Here is a 15680-nt window from a genome sequence, read left to right as displayed (position 1 = left end):
TTCGGTCTCTTCCTTTTCACGATGCTTCAAAGTCAACGAAAGGTACATGTGCAAAACGCTCATGCATTGGCCGGGAATCGAACCCGGGCCTCCCGCGTGGCAGGCGAGAATTCTACCACTGAACCACCAATGCCTTACATGCTGCACACTGGCGCTACAGTGCTCTGGACCATTGCAGCCCAGAGCAGCTGATTTAACAGAGCACTGCAGTGACATGAGGATGGCGCCAGCTCCGGTGGGTGAATGGGAGCTGCGCTGCCCTGGCAGTCCTTCTCACTCCCTTGGCCACGAACGGCCACGAACGGCCAGGTTCTATAGACAGGAAAAGTGGACAGAGGCAAGCACACTGGTAGATGAGGGTGGCCTTTGTATGGGTCGCTACTCTGAGTGCAGTTCCCTGAGCACCGTGCCTCAGGAAAGCCAGACTTCTACCGCAGGACTCAGGGGATATCTTTGCAGCCACACGAGGCTGACACCCTTTCAATCTGGGCTTCTGGGGTCTTCTGGGAATTATTTGCATAATAGAAGGTTTCCCGCCTTAAGTTGAAACTGCAGTTCCATCTTCTGCTAAAAGAGGGCAGCAGATTGCTTTCTTTGCGCAGAAAACAGACAAGCAATGCAATCATCTTATCTACCGTTTCCATTTTTCTTTTCCCATGCCTTTTAAAATATCAAGAGACACGTCTACAAAAGTGCCATGCATTGGCCGGGAATCGAACCCGGGCCTCCCGCTTGGGAAGCGAGAATTCTACCACTGAACTACCAATGCTTGACAAGCAGCATTACTGCGGTAGAGCGCTTGATTTAACACACCTGCCAGTTCCATGCGAATGGTCACTCGTAAACTCTTGACTTCTGCTGAAAGCCTCATTGAAGGCCTTTGCAGACGTGTGAGACTGGCACCTACTCGGGCTGGGCCTCTATGAGCGTTTTGCATAATCTGAGATTGCCCTGCTTCCAGTCAAGGCGCAGCGGCCCCTTCTACTAAAAGGGATCAGCAGAGTGATCGCTAGTAGCAGAAATAAGGCAAGCAAGGCAATCAAGGCTTGTTTTTTTGTTCGGTCTCTTCCTTTTCACGATGCTTCAAAGTCAACGAAAGGTACATGTGCAAAACGCTCATGCATTGGCCGGGAATCGAACCCGGGCCTCCCGCGTGGCAGGCGAGAATTCTACCACTGAACCACCAATGCCTTACATGCTGCACACTGGCGCTACAGTGCTCTGGACCATTGCAGCCCAGAGCAGCTGATTTAACAGAGCACTGCAGTGGCATGAGGATGGCGCCAGCTCCGGTGGGTGAATGGGAGCTGCGCTGCCCTGGCAGTCCTTCTCACTCACTTGGCCACGAACGGCCACGAACGGCCAGGTTCTATAGACAGGAAAAGTGGACAGAGGCAAGCACACTGGTAGATGAGGGTGGCCTTTGTATGGGTCGCTACTCTGAGTGCAGTTCCCTGAGCACCGTGCCTCAGGAAAGCCAGACTTCTACCGCAGGACTCAGGGGATATCTTTGCAGCCACACGAGGCTGACACCCTTTCAATCTGGGCTTCTGGGGTCTTCTGGGAATTATTTGCATAATAGGTTTCCCGCCTTAAGTTGAAACTGCCGTTCCATCTTCTGCTAAAAGAGGGCAGCAGATTGCTTTCTTTGCGCAGAAAACAGACAAGCAATGCAATCATCTTATCTACCGTTTCCATTTTTCTTTTCCCATGCCTTTTAAAATATCAAGAGACACGTCTACAAAAGTGCCATGCATTGGCCGGGAATCGAACCCGGGCCTCCCGCTTGGGAAGCGAGAATTCTACCACTGAACTACCAATGCTTGACAAGCAGCATTACTGCGGTAGAGCGCTTGATTTAACACACCTGCCAGTTCCATGCGAATGGTCACTCGTAAACTCTTGACTTCTGCTGAAAGCCTCATTGAAGGCCTTTGCAGACGTGTGAGACTGGCACCTACTCGGGCTGGGCCTCTATGAGCGTTTTGCATAATCTGAGATTGCCCTGCTTCCAGTCAAGGCGCAGCGGCCCCTTCTACTAAAAGGGATCAGCAGAGTGATCGCTAGTAGCAGAAATAAGGCAAGCAAGGCAATCAAGGCTTGTTTTTTTGTTCGGTCTCTTCCTTTTCACGATGCTTCAAAGTCAACGAAAGGTACATGTGCAAAACGCTCATGCATTGGCCGGGAATCGAACCCGGGCCTCCCGCGTGGCAGGCGAGAATTCTACCACTGAACCACCAATGCCTTACATGCTGCACACTGGCGCTACAGTGCTCTGGACCATTGCAGCCCAGAGCAGCTGATTTAACAGAGCACTGCAGTGGCATGAGGATGGCGCCAGCTCCGGTGGGTGAATGGGAGCTGCGCTGCCCTGGCAGTCCTTCTCACTCACTTGGCCACGAACGGCCACGAACGGCCAGGTTCTATAGACAGGAAAAGTGGACAGAGGCAAGCACACTGGTAGATGAGGGTGGCCTTTGTATGGGTCGCTACTCTGAGTGCAGTTCCCTGAGCACCGTGCCTCAGGAAAGCCAGACTTCTACCGCAGGACTCAGGGGATATCTTTGCAGCCACACGAGGCTGACACCCTTTCAATCTGGGCTTCTGGGGTCTTCTGGGAATTATTTGCATAATAGGTTTCCCGCCTTAAGTTGAAACTGCCGTTCCATCTTCTGCTAAAAGAGGGCAGCAGAGTGCTTTCTTTGCGCAGAAAACAGACAAGCAATGCAATCATCTTATCTACCGTTTCCATTTTTCTTTTCCCATGCCTTTTAAAATATCAAGAGACACGTCTACAAAAGTGCCATGCATTGGCCGGGAATCGAACCCGGGCCTCCCGCTTGGGAAGCGAGAATTCTACCACTGAACTACCAATGCCTGACAAGCAGCATTACTGCGGTAGAGCACTTGATTTAACACACCTGCCAGTTCCATGCGAATGGTCACTCGTAAACTCTTGACTTCTGCTGAAAGCCTCATTGAAGGCCTTTGCAGACGTGTGAGACTGGCACCTACTCGGGCTGGGCCTCTATGAGCTGTTTGCATAATCTGAGATTGCCCTGCTTCCAGTCAAGGCGCAGCGGCCCCTTCTACTAAAAGGGATCAGCAGAGTGATCGCTAGTAGCAGAAATAAGGCAAGCAAGGCAATCAAGGCTTGTTTTTTTGTTCTGTCTCTTCCTTTTCACAATGCTTCAAAGTCAACGAAAGGTACATGTGCAAAACGCTCATGCATTGGCCGGGAATCGAACCCGGGCCTCCCGCGTGGCAGGCGAGAATTCTACCACTGAACCACCAATGCCTTACATGCTGCACACTGGCGCTACAGTGCTCTGGACCATTGCAGCCCAGAGCAGCTGATTTAACAGAGCACTGCAGTGACATGAGGATGGCGCCAGCTCCGGTGGGTGAATGGGAGCTGCGCTGCCCTGGCAGTCCTTCTCACTCACTTGGCCACGAACGGCCACGAACGGCCAGGTTCTATAGACAGGAAAAGTGGACAGAGGCAAGCACACTGGTAGATGAGGGTGGCCTTTGTATGGGTCGCTACTCTGAGTGCAGTTCCCTGAGCACCGTGCCTCAGGAAAGCCAGACTTCTACCGCAGGACTCAGGGGATATCTTTGCAGCCACACGAGGCTGACACCCTTTCAATCTGGGCTTCTGGGGTCTTCTGGGAATTATTTGCATAATAGGTTTCCCGCCTTAAGTTGAAACTGCCGTTCCATCTTCTGCTAAAAGAGGGCAGCAGAGTGCTTTCTTTGCGCAGAAAACAGACAAGCAATGCAATCATCTTATCTACCGTTTCCATTTTTCTTTTCCCATGCCTTTTAAAATATCAAGAGACACGTCTACAAAAGTGCCATGCATTGGCCGGGAATCGAACCCGGGCCTCCCGCTTGGGAAGCGAGAATTCTACCACTGAACTACCAATGCCTGACAAGCAGCATTACTGCGGTAGAGCGCTTGATTTAACACACCTGCCAGTTCCATGCGAATGGTCACTCGTAAACTCTTGACTTCTGCTGAAAGCCTCATTGAAGGCCTTTGCAGACGTGTGAGACTGGCACCTACTCGGGCTGGGCCTCTATGAGCTGTTTGCATAATCTGAGATTGCCCTGCTTCCAGTCAAGGCGCAGCGGCCCCTTCTACTAAAAGGGATCAGCAGAGTGATCGCTAGTAGCAGAAATAAGGCAAGCAAGGCAATCAAGGCTTGTTTTTTTGTTCGGTCTCTTCCTTTTCACGATGCTTCAAAGTCAACGAAAGGTACATGTGCAAAACGCTCATGCATTGGCCGGGAATCGAACCCGGGCCTCCCGCGTGGCAGGCGAGAATTCTACCACTGAACCACCAATGCCTTACATGCTGCACACTGGCGCTACAGTGCTCTGGACCATTGCAGCCCAGAGCAGCTGATTTAACAGAGCACTGCAGTGACATGAGGATGGCGCCAGCTCCGGTGGGTGAATGGGAGCTGCGCTGCCCTGGCAGTCCTTCTCACTCACTTGGCCACGAACGGCCACGAACGGCCAGGTTCTATAGACAGGAAAAGTGGACAGAGGCAAGCACACTGGTAGATGAGGGTGGCCTTTGTATGGGTCGCTACTCTGAGTGCAGTTCCCTGAGCACCGTGCCTCAGGAAAGCCAGACTTCTACCGCAGGACTCAGGGGATATCTTTGCAGCCACACGAGGCTGACACCCTTTCAATCTGGGCTTCTGGGGTCTTCTGGGAATTATTTGCATAATAGAAGGTTTCCCGCCTTAAGTTGAAACTGCAGTTCCATCTTCTGCTAAAAGAGGGCAGCAGATTGCTTTCTTTGCGCAGAAAACAGACAAGCAATGCAATCATCTTATCTACCGTTTCCATTTTTCTTTTCCCATGCCTTTTAAAATATCAAGAGACACGTCTACAAAAGTGCCATGCATTGGCCGGGAATCGAACCCAGGCCTCCCGCTTGGGAAGCGAGAATTCTACCACTGAACTACCAATGCTTGACAAGCAGCATTACTGCGGTAGAGCGCTTGATTTAACACACCTGCCAGTTCCATGCGAATGGTCACTCGTAAACTCTTGACTTCTGCTGAAAGCCTCATTGAAGGCCTTTGCAGACGTGTGAGACTGGCACCTACTCGGGCTGGGCCTCTATGAGCGTTTTGCATAATCTGAGATTGCCCTGCTTCCAGTCAAGGCGCAGCGGCCCCTTCTACTAAAAGGGATCAGCAGAGTGATCGCTAGTAGCAGAAATAAGGCAAGCAAGGCAATCAAGGCTTGTTTTTTTGTTCGGTCTCTTCCTTTTCACGATGCTTCAAAGTCAACGAAAGGTACATGTGCAAAACACTCATGCATTGGCCGGGAATCGAACCCGGGCCTCCCGCGTGGCAGGCGAGAATTCTACCACTGAACCACCAATGCCTTACATGCTGCACACTGGCGCTACAGTGCTCTGGACCATTGCAGCCCAGAGCAGCTGATTTAACAGAGCACTGCAGTGACATGAGGATGGCGCCAGCTCCGGTGGGTGAATGGGAGCTGCGCTGCCCTGGCAGTCCTTCTCACTCACTTGGCCACGAACGGCCACGAACGGCCAGGTTCTATAGACAGGAAAAGTGGACAGAGGCAAGCACACTGGTAGATGAGGGTGGCCTTTGTATGGGTCGCTACTCTGAGTGCAGTTCCCTGAGCACCGTGCCTCAGGAAAGCCAGACTTCTACCGCAGGACTCAGGGGATATCTTTGCAGCCACACGAGGCTGACACCCTTTCAATCTGGGCTTCTGGGGTCTTCTGGGAATTATTTGCATAATAGGTTTCCCGCCTTAAGTTGAAACTGCCGTTCCATCTTCTGCTAAAAGAGGGCAGCAGAGTGCTTTCTTTGCGCAGAAAACAGACAAGCAATGCAATCATCTTATCTACCGTTTCCATTTTTCTTTTCCCATGCCTTTTAAAATATCAAGAGACACGTCTACAAAAGTGCCATGCATTGGCCGGGAATCGAACCCGGGCCTCCCGCTTGGGAAGCAAGAATTCTACCACTGAACTACCAATGCCTGACAAGCAGCATTACTGCGGTAGAGCACTTGATTTAACACACCTGCCAGTTCCATGCGAATGGTCACTCGTAAACTCTTGACTTCTGCTGAAAGCCTCATTGAAGGCCTTTGCAGACGTGTGAGACTGGCACCTACTCGGGCTGGGCCTCTATGAGCTGTTTGCATAATCTGAGATTGCCCTGCTTCCAGTCAAGGCGCAGCGGCCCCTTCTACTAAAAGGGATCAGCAGAGTGATCGCTAGTAGCAGAAATAAGGCAAGCAAGGCAATCAAGGCTTGTTTTTTTGTTCTGTCTCTTCCTTTTCACGATGCTTCAAAGTCAACGAAAGGTACATGTGCAAAACGCTCATGCATTGGCCGGGAATCGAACCCGGGCCTCCCGCGTGGCAGGCGAGAATTCTACCACTGAACCACCAATGCCTTACATGCTGCACACTGGCGCTACAGTGCTCTGGACCATTGCAGCCCAGAGCAGCTGATTTAACAGAGCACTGCAGTGACATGAGGATGGCGCCAGCTCCGGTGGGTGAATGGGAGCTGCGCTGCCCTGGCAGTCCTTCTCACTCACTTGGCCACGAACGGCCACGAACGGCCAGGTTCTATAGACAGGAAAAGTGGACAGAGGCAAGCACACTGGTAGATGAGGGTGGCCTTTGTATGGGTCGCTACTCTGAGTGCAGTTCCCTGAGCACCGTGCCTCAGGAAAGCCAGACTTCTACCGCAGGACTCAGGGGATATCTTTGCAGCCACACGAGGCTGACACCCTTTCAATCTGGGCTTCTGGGGTCTTCTGGGAATTATTTGCATAATAGGTTTCCCGCCTTAAGTTGAAACTGCCGTTCCATCTTCTGCTAAAAGAGGGCAGCAGAGTGCTTTCTTTGCGCAGAAAACAGACAAGCAATGCAATCATCTTATCTACCGTTTCCATTTTTCTTTTCCCATGCCTTTTAAAATATCAAGAGACACGTCTACAAAAGTGCCATGCATTGGCCGGGAATCGAACCCGGGCCTCCCGCTTGGGAAGCGAGAATTCTACCACTGAACTACCAATGCCTGACAAGCAGCATTACTGCGGTAGAGCGCTTGATTTAACACACCTGCCAGTTCCATGCGAATGGTCACTCGTAAACTCTTGACTTCTGCTGAAAGCCTCATTGAAGGCCTTTGCAGACGTGTGAGACTGGCACCTACTCGGGCTGGGCCTCTATGAGCTGTTTGCATAATCTGAGATTGCCCTGCTTCCAGTCAAGGCGCAGCGGCCCCTTCTACTAAAAGGGATCAGCAGAGTGATCGCTAGTAGCAGAAATAAGGCAAGCAAGGCAATCAAGGCTTGTTTTTTTGTTCGGTCTCTTCCTTTTCACGATGCTTCAAAGTCAACGAAAGGTACATGTGCAAAACGCTCATGCATTGGCCGGGAATCGAACCCGGGCCTCCCGCGTGGCAGGCGAGAATTCTACCACTGAACCACCAATGCCTTACATGCTGCACACTGGCGCTACAGTGCTCTGGACCATTGCAGCCCAGAGCAGCTGATTTAACAGAGCACTGCAGTGACATGAGGATGGCGCCAGCTCCGGTGGGTGAATGGGAGCTGCGCTGCCCTGGCAGTCCTTCTCACTCACTTGGCCACGAACGGCCACGAACGGCCAGGTTCTATAGACAGGAAAAGTGGACAGAGGCAAGCACACTGGTAGATGAGGGTGGCCTTTGTATGGGTCGCTACTCTGAGTGCAGTTCCCTGAGCACCGTGCCTCAGGAAAGCCAGACTTCTACCGCAGGACTCAGGGGATATCTTTGCAGCCACACGAGGCTGACACCCTTTCAATCTGGGCTTCTGGGGTCTTCTGGGAATTATTTGCATAATAGGTTTCCCGCCTTAAGTTGAAACTGCCGTTCCATCTTCTGCTAAAAGAGGGCAGCAGAGTGCTTTCTTTGCGCAGAAAACAGACAAGCAATGCAATCATCTTATCTACCGTTTCCATTTTTCTTTTCCCATGCCTTTTAAAATATCAAGAGACACGTCTACAAAAGTGCCATGCATTGGCCGGGAATCGAACCCGGGCCTCCCGCTTGGGAAGCGAGAATTCTACCACTGAACTACCAATGCCTGACAAGCAGCATTACTGCGGTAGAGCACTTGATTTAACACACCTGCCAGTTCCATGCGAATGGTCACTCGTAAACTCTTGACTTCTGCTGAAAGCCTCATTGAAGGCCTTTGCAGACGTGTGAGACTGGCACCTACTCGGGCTGGGCCTCTATGAGCTGTTTGCATAATCTGAGATTGCCCTGCTTCCAGTCAAGGCGCAGCGGCCCCTTCTACTAAAAGGGATCAGCAGAGTGATCGCTAGTAGCAGAAATAAGGCAAGCAAGGCAATCAAGGCTTGTTTTTTTGTTCTGTCTCTTCCTTTTCACGATGCTTCAAAGTCAACGAAAGGTACATGTGCAAAACGCTCATGCATTGGCCGGGAATCGAACCCGGGCCTCCCGCGTGGCAGGCGAGAATTCTACCACTGAACCACCAATGCCTTACATGCTGCACACTGGCGCTACAGTGCTCTGGACCATTGCAGCCCAGAGCAGCTGATTTAACAGAGCACTGCAGTGACATGAGGATGGCGCCAGCTCCGGTGGGTGAATGGGAGCTGCGCTGCCCTGGCAGTCCTTCTCACTCACTTGGCCACGAACGGCCACGAACGGCCAGGTTCTATAGACAGGAAAAGTGGACAGAGGCAAGCACACTGGTAGATGAGGGTGGCCTTTGTATGGGTCGCTACTCTGAGTGCAGTTCCCTGAGCACCGTGCCTCAGGAAAGCCAGACTTCTACCGCAGGACTCAGGGGATATCTTTGCAGCCACACGAGGCTGACACCCTTTCAATCTGGGCTTCTGGGGTCTTCTGGGAATTATTTGCATAATAGGTTTCCCGCCTTAAGTTGAAACTGCCGTTCCATCTTCTGCTAAAAGAGGGCAGCAGAGTGCTTTCTTTGCGCAGAAAACAGACAAGCAATGCAATCATCTTATCTACCGTTTCCATTTTTCTTTTCCCATGCCTTTTAAAATATCAAGAGACACGTCTACAAAAGTGCCATGCATTGGCCGGGAATCGAACCCGGGCCTCCCGCTTGGGAAGCGAGAATTCTACCACTGAACTACCAATGCCTGACAAGCAGCATTACTGCGGTAGAGCGCTTGATTTAACACACCTGCCAGTTCCATGCGAATGGTCACTCGTAAACTCTTGACTTCTGCTGAAAGCCTCATTGAAGGCCTTTGCAGACGTGTGAGACTGGCACCTACTCGGGCTGGGCCTCTATGAGCTGTTTGCATAATCTGAGATTGCCCTGCTTCCAGTCAAGGCGCAGCGGCCCCTTCTACTAAAAGGGATCAGCAGAGTGATCGCTAGTAGCAGAAATAAGGCAAGCAAGGCAATCAAGGCTTGTTTTTTTGTTCGGTCTCTTCCTTTTCACGATGCTTCAAAGTCAACGAAAGGTACATGTGCAAAACGCTCATGCATTGGCCGGGAATCGAACCCGGGCCTCCCGCGTGGCAGGCGAGAATTCTACCACTGAACCACCAATGCCTTACATGCTGCACACTGGCGCTACAGTGCTCTGGACCATTGCAGCCCAGAGCAGCTGATTTAACAGAGCACTGCAGTGACATGAGGATGGCGCCAGCTCCGGTGGGTGAATGGGAGCTGCGCTGCCCTGGCAGTCCTTCTCACTCACTTGGCCACGAACGGCCACGAACGGCCAGGTTCTATAGACAGGAAAAGTGGACAGAGGCAAGCACACTGGTAGATGAGGGTGGCCTTTGTATGGGTCGCTACTCTGAGTGCAGTTCCCTGAGCACCGTGCCTCAGGAAAGCCAGACTTCTACCGCAGGACTCAGGGGATATCTTTGCAGCCACACGAGGCTGACACCCTTTCAATCTGGGCTTCTGGGGTCTTCTGGGAATTATTTGCATAATAGGTTTCCCGCCTTAAGTTGAAACTGCCGTTCCATCTTCTGCTAAAAGAGGGCAGCAGAGTGCTTTCTTTGCGCAGAAAACAGACAAGCAATGCAATCATCTTATCTACCGTTTCCATTTTTCTTTTCCCATGCCTTTTAAAATATCAAGAGACACGTCTACAAAAGTGCCATGCATTGGCCGGGAATCGAACCCGGGCCTCCCGCTTGGGAAGCGAGAATTCTACCACTGAACTACCAATGCCTGACAAGCAGCATTACTGCGGTAGAGCGCTTGATTTAACACACCTGCCAGTTCCATGCGAATGGTCACTCGTAAACTCTTGACTTCTGCTGAAAGCCTCATTGAAGGCCTTTGCAGACGTGTGAGACTGGCACCTACTCGGGCTGGGCCTCTATGAGCTGTTTGCATAATCTGAGATTGCCCTGCTTCCAGTCAAGGCGCAGCGGCCCCTTCTACTAAAAGGGATCAGCAGAGTGATCGCTAGTAGCAGAAATAAGGCAAGCAAGGCAATCAAGGCTTGTTTTTTTGTTCGGTCTCTTCCTTTTCACGATGCTTCAAAGTCAACGAAAGGTACATGTGCAAAACGCTCATGCATTGGCCGGGAATCGAACCCGGGCCTCCCGCGTGGCAGGCGAGAATTCTACCACTGAACCACCAATGCCTTACATGCTGCACACTGGCGCTACAGTGCTCTGGACCATTGCAGCCCAGAGCAGCTGATTTAACAGAGCACTGCAGTGACATGAGGATGGCGCCAGCTCCGGTGGGTGAATGGGAGCTGCGCTGCCCTGGCAGTCCTTCTCACTCACTTGGCCACGAACGGCCACGAACGGCCAGGTTCTATAGACAGGAAAAGTGGACAGAGGCAAGCACACTGGTAGATGAGGGTGGCCTTTGTATGGGTCGCTACTCTGAGTGCAGTTCCCTGAGCACCGTGCCTCAGGAAAGCCAGACTTCTACCGCAGGACTCAGGGGATATCTTTGCAGCCACACGAGGCTGACACCCTTTCAATCTGGGCTTCTGGGGTCTTCTGGGAATTATTTGCATAATAGAAGGTTTCCCGCCTTAAGTTGAAACTGCAGTTCCATCTTCTGCTAAAAGAGGGCAGCAGATTGCTTTCTTTGCGCAGAAAACAGACAAGCAATGCAATCATCTTATCTACCGTTTCCATTTTTCTTTTCCCATGCCTTTTAAAATATCAAGAGACACGTCTACAAAAGTGCCATGCATTGGCCGGGAATCGAACCCGGGCCTCCCGCTTGGGAAGCGAGAATTCTACCACTGAACTACCAATGCCTGACAAGCAGCATTACTGCGGTAGAGCGCTTGATTTAACACACCTGCCAGTTCCATGCGAATGGTCACTCGTAAACTCTTGACTTCTGCTGAAAGCCTCATTGAAGGCCTTTGCAGACGTGTGAGACTGGCACCTACTCGGGCTGGGCCTCTATGAGCTGTTTGCATAATCTGAGATTGCCCTGCTTCCAGTCAAGGCGCAGCGGCCCCTTCTACTAAAAGGGATCAGCAGAGTGATCGCTAGTAGCAGAAATAAGGCAAGCAAGGCAATCAAGGCTTGTTTTTTTGTTCGGTCTCTTCCTTTTCACGATGCTTCAAAGTCAACGAAAGGTACATGTGCAAAACGCTCATGCATTGGCCGGGAATCGAACCCGGGCCTCCCGCGTGGCAGGCGAGAATTCTACCACTGAACCACCAATGCCTTACATGCTGCACACTGGCGCTACAGTGCTCTGGACCATTGCAGCCCAGAGCAGCTGATTTAACAGAGCACTGCAGTGACATGAGGATGGCGCCAGCTCCGGTGGGTGAATGGGAGCTGCGCTGCCCTGGCAGTCCTTCTCACTCACTTGGCCACGAACGGCCACGAACGGCCAGGTTCTATAGACAGGAAAAGTGGACAGAGGCAAGCACACTGGTAGATGAGGGTGGCCTTTGTATGGGTCGCTACTCTGAGTGCAGTTCCCTGAGCACCGTGCCTCAGGAAAGCCAGACTTCTACCGCAGGACTCAGGGGATATCTTTGCAGCCACACGAGGCTGACACCCTTTCAATCTGGGCTTCTGGGGTCTTCTGGGAATTATTTGCATAATAGGTTTCCCGCCTTAAGTTGAAACTGCCGTTCCATCTTCTGCTAAAAGAGGGCAGCAGAGTGCTTTCTTTGCGCAGAAAACAGACAAGCAATGCAATCATCTTATCTACCGTTTCCATTTTTCTTTTCCCATGCCTTTTAAAATATCAAGAGACACGTCTACAAAAGTGCCATGCATTGGCCGGGAATCGAACCCGGGCCTCCCGCTTGGGAAGCGAGAATTCTACCACTGAACTACCAATGCCTGACAAGCAGCATTACTGCGGTAGAGCGCTTGATTTAACACACCTGCCAGTTCCATGCGAATGGTCACTCGTAAACTCTTGACTTCTGCTGAAAGCCTCATTGAAGGCCTTTGCAGACGTGTGAGACTGGCACCTACTCGGGCTGGGCCTCTATGAGCTGTTTGCATAATCTGAGATTGCCCTGCTTCCAGTCAAGGCGCAGCGGCCCCTTCTACTAAAAGGGATCAGCAGAGTGATCGCTAGTAGCAGAAATAAGGCAAGCAAGGCAATCAAGGCTTGTTTTTTTGTTCGGTCTCTTCCTTTTCACGATGCTTCAAAGTCAACGAAAGGTACATGTGCAAAACGCTCATGCATTGGCCGGGAATCGAACCCGGGCCTCCCGCGTGGCAGGCGAGAATTCTACCACTGAACCACCAATGCCTTACATGCTGCACACTGGCGCTACAGTGCTCTGGACCATTGCAGCCCAGAGCAGCTGATTTAACAGAGCACTGCAGTGACATGAGGATGGCGCCAGCTCCGGTGGGTGAATGGGAGCTGCGCTGCCCTGGCAGTCCTTCTCACTCACTTGGCCACGAACGGCCACGAACGGCCAGGTTCTATAGACAGGAAAAGTGGACAGAGGCAAGCACACTGGTAGATGAGGGTGGCCTTTGTATGGGTCGCTACTCTGAGTGCAGTTCCCTGAGCACCGTGCCTCAGGAAAGCCAGACTTCTACCGCAGGACTCAGGGGATATCTTTGCAGCCACACGAGGCTGACACCCTTTCAATCTGGGCTTCTGGGGTCTTCTGGGAATTATTTGCATAATAGGTTTCCCGCCTTAAGTTGAAACTGCCGTTCCATCTTCTGCTAAAAGAGGGCAGCAGAGTGCTTTCTTTGCGCAGAAAACAGACAAGCAATGCAATCATCTTATCTACCGTTTCCATTTTTCTTTTCCCATGCCTTTTAAAATATCAAGAGACACGTCTACAAAAGTGCCATGCATTGGCCGGGAATCGAACCCGGGCCTCCCGCTTGGGAAGCGAGAATTCTACCACTGAACTACCAATGCCTGACAAGCAGCATTACTGCGGTAGAGCACTTGATTTAACACACCTGCCAGTTCCATGCGAATGGTCACTCGTAAACTCTTGACTTCTGCTGAAAGCCTCATTGAAGGCCTTTGCAGACGTGTGAGACTGGCACCTACTCGGGCTGGGCCTCTATGAGCTGTTTGCATAATCTGAGATTGCCCTGCTTCCAGTCAAGGCGCAGCGGCCCCTTCTACTAAAAGGGATCAGCAGAGTGATCGCTAGTAGCAGAAATAAGGCAAGCAAGGCAATCAAGGCTTGTTTTTTTGTTCTGTCTCTTCCTTTTCACGATGCTTCAAAGTCAACGAAAGGTACATGTGCAAAACGCTCATGCATTGGCCGGGAATCGAACCCGGGCCTCCCGCGTGGCAGGCGAGAATTCTACCACTGAACCACCAATGCCTTACATGCTGCACACTGGCGCTACAGTGCTCTGGACCATTGCAGCCCAGAGCAGCTGATTTAACAGAGCACTGCAGTGACATGAGGATGGCGCCAGCTCCGGTGGGTGAATGGGAGCTGCGCTGCCCTGGCAGTCCTTCTCACTCACTTGGCCACGAACGGCCACGAACGGCCAGGTTCTATAGACAGGAAAAGTGGACAGAGGCAAGCACACTGGTAGATGAGGGTGGCCTTTGTATGGGTCGCTACTCTGAGTGCAGTTCCCTGAGCACCGTGCCTCAGGAAAGCCAGACTTCTACCGCAGGACTCAGGGGATATCTTTGCAGCCACACGAGGCTGACACCCTTTCAATCTGGGCTTCTGGGGTCTTCTGGGAATTATTTGCATAATAGGTTTCCCGCCTTAAGTTGAAACTGCCGTTCCATCTTCTGCTAAAAGAGGGCAGCAGAGTGCTTTCTTTGCGCAGAAAACAGACAAGCAATGCAATCATCTTATCTACCGTTTCCATTTTTCTTTTCCCATGCCTTTTAAAATATCAAGAGACACGTCTACAAAAGTGCCATGCATTGGCCGGGAATCGAACCCGGGCCTCCCGCTTGGGAAGCGAGAATTCTACCACTGAACTACCAATGCCTGACAAGCAGCATTACTGCGGTAGAGCGCTTGATTTAACACACCTGCCAGTTCCATGCGAATGGTCACTCGTAAACTCTTGACTTCTGCTGAAAGCCTCATTGAAGGCCTTTGCAGACGTGTGAGACTGGCACCTACTCGGGCTGGGCCTCTATGAGCTGTTTGCATAATCTGAGATTGCCCTGCTTCCAGTCAAGGCGCAGCGGCCCCTTCTACTAAAAGGGATCAGCAGAGTGATCGCTAGTAGCAGAAATAAGGCAAGCAAGGCAATCAAGGCTTGTTTTTTTGTTCGGTCTCTTCCTTTTCACGATGCTTCAAAGTCAACGAAAGGTACATGTGCAAAACGCTCATGCATTGGCCGGGAATCGAACCCGGGCCTCCCGCGTGGCAGGCGAGAATTCTACCACTGAACCACCAATGCCTTACATGCTGCACACTGGCGCTACAGTGCTCTGGACCATTGCAGCCCAGAGCAGCTGATTTAACAGAGCACTGCAGTGACATGAGGATGGCGCCAGCTCCGGTGGGTGAATGGGAGCTGCGCTGCCCTGGCAGTCCTTCTCACTCACTTGGCCACGAACGGCCACGAACGGCCAGGTTCTATAGACAGGAAAAGTGGACAGAGGCAAGCACACTGGTAGATGAGGGTGGCCTTTGTATGGGTCGCTACTCTGAGTGCAGTTCCCTGAGCACCGTGCCTCAGGAAAGCCAGACTTCTACCGCAGGACTCAGGGGATATCTTTGCAGCCACACGAGGCTGACACCCTTTCAATCTGGGCTTCTGGGGTCTTCTGGGAATTATTTGCATAATAGGTTTCCCGCCTTAAGTTGAAACTGCCGTTCCATCTTCTGCTAAAAGAGGGCAGCAGAGTGCTTTCTTTGCGCAGAAAACAGACAAGCAATGCAATCATCTTATCTACCGTTTCCATTTTTCTTTTCCCATGCCTTTTAAAATATCAAGAGACACGTCTACAAAAGTGCCATGCATTGGCCGGGAATCGAACCCGGGCCTCCCGCTTGGGAAGCGAGAATTCTACCACTGAACTACCAATGCCTGACAAGCAGCATTACTGCGGTAGAGCGCTTGATTTAACACACCTGCCAGTTCCATGCGAATGGTCACTCGTAAACTCTTGACTTCTGCTGAAAGCCTCATTGAAGGCCTTTGCAGACGTGTGAGACTGGCACCTACTCGGGCTGGGC

General features: G+C 51.6%; 30 non-coding genes across 30 annotated transcripts; all 30 read right to left on the bottom strand.

Annotated features, from left to right (window-relative positions):
- Nucleotides 1–62: 62 nt before the first annotated feature.
- TRNAG-GCC (transfer RNA glycine (anticodon GCC)) lies at nucleotides 63–133 on the bottom strand. Its single transcript has one exon. It is a non-coding gene; the product is annotated as a tRNA-Gly (tRNA).
- Nucleotides 134–698: 565 nt separating this feature from the next.
- TRNAG-CCC (transfer RNA glycine (anticodon CCC)) lies at nucleotides 699–769 on the bottom strand. Its single transcript has one exon. It is a non-coding gene; the product is annotated as a tRNA-Gly (tRNA).
- A 350-nt stretch (nucleotides 770–1119) lies between these two features.
- On the bottom strand, nucleotides 1120–1190 carry TRNAG-GCC (transfer RNA glycine (anticodon GCC)). The gene has a single exon. It is a non-coding gene; the product is annotated as a tRNA-Gly (tRNA).
- Nucleotides 1191–1752: 562 nt separating this feature from the next.
- TRNAG-CCC (transfer RNA glycine (anticodon CCC)) lies at nucleotides 1753–1823 on the bottom strand. The gene has a single exon. It is a non-coding gene; the product is annotated as a tRNA-Gly (tRNA).
- A 350-nt stretch (nucleotides 1824–2173) lies between these two features.
- Nucleotides 2174–2244, bottom strand: TRNAG-GCC (transfer RNA glycine (anticodon GCC)). Its single transcript has one exon. It is a non-coding gene; the product is annotated as a tRNA-Gly (tRNA).
- A 562-nt stretch (nucleotides 2245–2806) lies between these two features.
- On the bottom strand, nucleotides 2807–2877 carry TRNAG-CCC (transfer RNA glycine (anticodon CCC)). Its single transcript has one exon. It is a non-coding gene; the product is annotated as a tRNA-Gly (tRNA).
- A 350-nt stretch (nucleotides 2878–3227) lies between these two features.
- TRNAG-GCC (transfer RNA glycine (anticodon GCC)) lies at nucleotides 3228–3298 on the bottom strand. The gene has a single exon. It is a non-coding gene; the product is annotated as a tRNA-Gly (tRNA).
- Nucleotides 3299–3860: 562 nt separating this feature from the next.
- On the bottom strand, nucleotides 3861–3931 carry TRNAG-CCC (transfer RNA glycine (anticodon CCC)). Its single transcript has one exon. It is a non-coding gene; the product is annotated as a tRNA-Gly (tRNA).
- A 350-nt stretch (nucleotides 3932–4281) lies between these two features.
- Nucleotides 4282–4352, bottom strand: TRNAG-GCC (transfer RNA glycine (anticodon GCC)). Its single transcript has one exon. It is a non-coding gene; the product is annotated as a tRNA-Gly (tRNA).
- A 565-nt stretch (nucleotides 4353–4917) lies between these two features.
- TRNAG-CCC (transfer RNA glycine (anticodon CCC)) lies at nucleotides 4918–4988 on the bottom strand. Its single transcript has one exon. It is a non-coding gene; the product is annotated as a tRNA-Gly (tRNA).
- Nucleotides 4989–5338: 350 nt separating this feature from the next.
- On the bottom strand, nucleotides 5339–5409 carry TRNAG-GCC (transfer RNA glycine (anticodon GCC)). The gene has a single exon. It is a non-coding gene; the product is annotated as a tRNA-Gly (tRNA).
- Nucleotides 5410–5971: 562 nt separating this feature from the next.
- TRNAG-CCC (transfer RNA glycine (anticodon CCC)) lies at nucleotides 5972–6042 on the bottom strand. The gene has a single exon. It is a non-coding gene; the product is annotated as a tRNA-Gly (tRNA).
- A 350-nt stretch (nucleotides 6043–6392) lies between these two features.
- Nucleotides 6393–6463, bottom strand: TRNAG-GCC (transfer RNA glycine (anticodon GCC)). Its single transcript has one exon. It is a non-coding gene; the product is annotated as a tRNA-Gly (tRNA).
- A 562-nt stretch (nucleotides 6464–7025) lies between these two features.
- On the bottom strand, nucleotides 7026–7096 carry TRNAG-CCC (transfer RNA glycine (anticodon CCC)). The gene has a single exon. It is a non-coding gene; the product is annotated as a tRNA-Gly (tRNA).
- A 350-nt stretch (nucleotides 7097–7446) lies between these two features.
- Nucleotides 7447–7517, bottom strand: TRNAG-GCC (transfer RNA glycine (anticodon GCC)). Its single transcript has one exon. It is a non-coding gene; the product is annotated as a tRNA-Gly (tRNA).
- Nucleotides 7518–8079: 562 nt separating this feature from the next.
- TRNAG-CCC (transfer RNA glycine (anticodon CCC)) lies at nucleotides 8080–8150 on the bottom strand. The gene has a single exon. It is a non-coding gene; the product is annotated as a tRNA-Gly (tRNA).
- Nucleotides 8151–8500: 350 nt separating this feature from the next.
- Nucleotides 8501–8571, bottom strand: TRNAG-GCC (transfer RNA glycine (anticodon GCC)). Its single transcript has one exon. It is a non-coding gene; the product is annotated as a tRNA-Gly (tRNA).
- A 562-nt stretch (nucleotides 8572–9133) lies between these two features.
- Nucleotides 9134–9204, bottom strand: TRNAG-CCC (transfer RNA glycine (anticodon CCC)). Its single transcript has one exon. It is a non-coding gene; the product is annotated as a tRNA-Gly (tRNA).
- Nucleotides 9205–9554: 350 nt separating this feature from the next.
- Nucleotides 9555–9625, bottom strand: TRNAG-GCC (transfer RNA glycine (anticodon GCC)). Its single transcript has one exon. It is a non-coding gene; the product is annotated as a tRNA-Gly (tRNA).
- Nucleotides 9626–10187: 562 nt separating this feature from the next.
- Nucleotides 10188–10258, bottom strand: TRNAG-CCC (transfer RNA glycine (anticodon CCC)). Its single transcript has one exon. It is a non-coding gene; the product is annotated as a tRNA-Gly (tRNA).
- A 350-nt stretch (nucleotides 10259–10608) lies between these two features.
- TRNAG-GCC (transfer RNA glycine (anticodon GCC)) lies at nucleotides 10609–10679 on the bottom strand. The gene has a single exon. It is a non-coding gene; the product is annotated as a tRNA-Gly (tRNA).
- Nucleotides 10680–11244: 565 nt separating this feature from the next.
- On the bottom strand, nucleotides 11245–11315 carry TRNAG-CCC (transfer RNA glycine (anticodon CCC)). Its single transcript has one exon. It is a non-coding gene; the product is annotated as a tRNA-Gly (tRNA).
- A 350-nt stretch (nucleotides 11316–11665) lies between these two features.
- TRNAG-GCC (transfer RNA glycine (anticodon GCC)) lies at nucleotides 11666–11736 on the bottom strand. The gene has a single exon. It is a non-coding gene; the product is annotated as a tRNA-Gly (tRNA).
- Nucleotides 11737–12298: 562 nt separating this feature from the next.
- Nucleotides 12299–12369, bottom strand: TRNAG-CCC (transfer RNA glycine (anticodon CCC)). The gene has a single exon. It is a non-coding gene; the product is annotated as a tRNA-Gly (tRNA).
- A 350-nt stretch (nucleotides 12370–12719) lies between these two features.
- Nucleotides 12720–12790, bottom strand: TRNAG-GCC (transfer RNA glycine (anticodon GCC)). Its single transcript has one exon. It is a non-coding gene; the product is annotated as a tRNA-Gly (tRNA).
- A 562-nt stretch (nucleotides 12791–13352) lies between these two features.
- On the bottom strand, nucleotides 13353–13423 carry TRNAG-CCC (transfer RNA glycine (anticodon CCC)). Its single transcript has one exon. It is a non-coding gene; the product is annotated as a tRNA-Gly (tRNA).
- A 350-nt stretch (nucleotides 13424–13773) lies between these two features.
- On the bottom strand, nucleotides 13774–13844 carry TRNAG-GCC (transfer RNA glycine (anticodon GCC)). Its single transcript has one exon. It is a non-coding gene; the product is annotated as a tRNA-Gly (tRNA).
- A 562-nt stretch (nucleotides 13845–14406) lies between these two features.
- On the bottom strand, nucleotides 14407–14477 carry TRNAG-CCC (transfer RNA glycine (anticodon CCC)). The gene has a single exon. It is a non-coding gene; the product is annotated as a tRNA-Gly (tRNA).
- A 350-nt stretch (nucleotides 14478–14827) lies between these two features.
- On the bottom strand, nucleotides 14828–14898 carry TRNAG-GCC (transfer RNA glycine (anticodon GCC)). Its single transcript has one exon. It is a non-coding gene; the product is annotated as a tRNA-Gly (tRNA).
- Nucleotides 14899–15460: 562 nt separating this feature from the next.
- On the bottom strand, nucleotides 15461–15531 carry TRNAG-CCC (transfer RNA glycine (anticodon CCC)). Its single transcript has one exon. It is a non-coding gene; the product is annotated as a tRNA-Gly (tRNA).
- Nucleotides 15532–15680: the final 149 nt, after the last annotated feature.

The sequence above is a fragment of the Ambystoma mexicanum genome, unplaced genomic scaffold, assembly GCF_040938575.1.
Source record: "Ambystoma mexicanum isolate Mex_15411 unplaced genomic scaffold, UKY_AmexF1_1 Mex_scaf52, whole genome shotgun sequence".
NCBI classification, from domain to species: domain Eukaryota; kingdom Metazoa; phylum Chordata; class Amphibia; order Caudata; family Ambystomatidae; genus Ambystoma; species Ambystoma mexicanum.
This window is presented reverse-complemented; position numbering and strand designations above follow the sequence as displayed.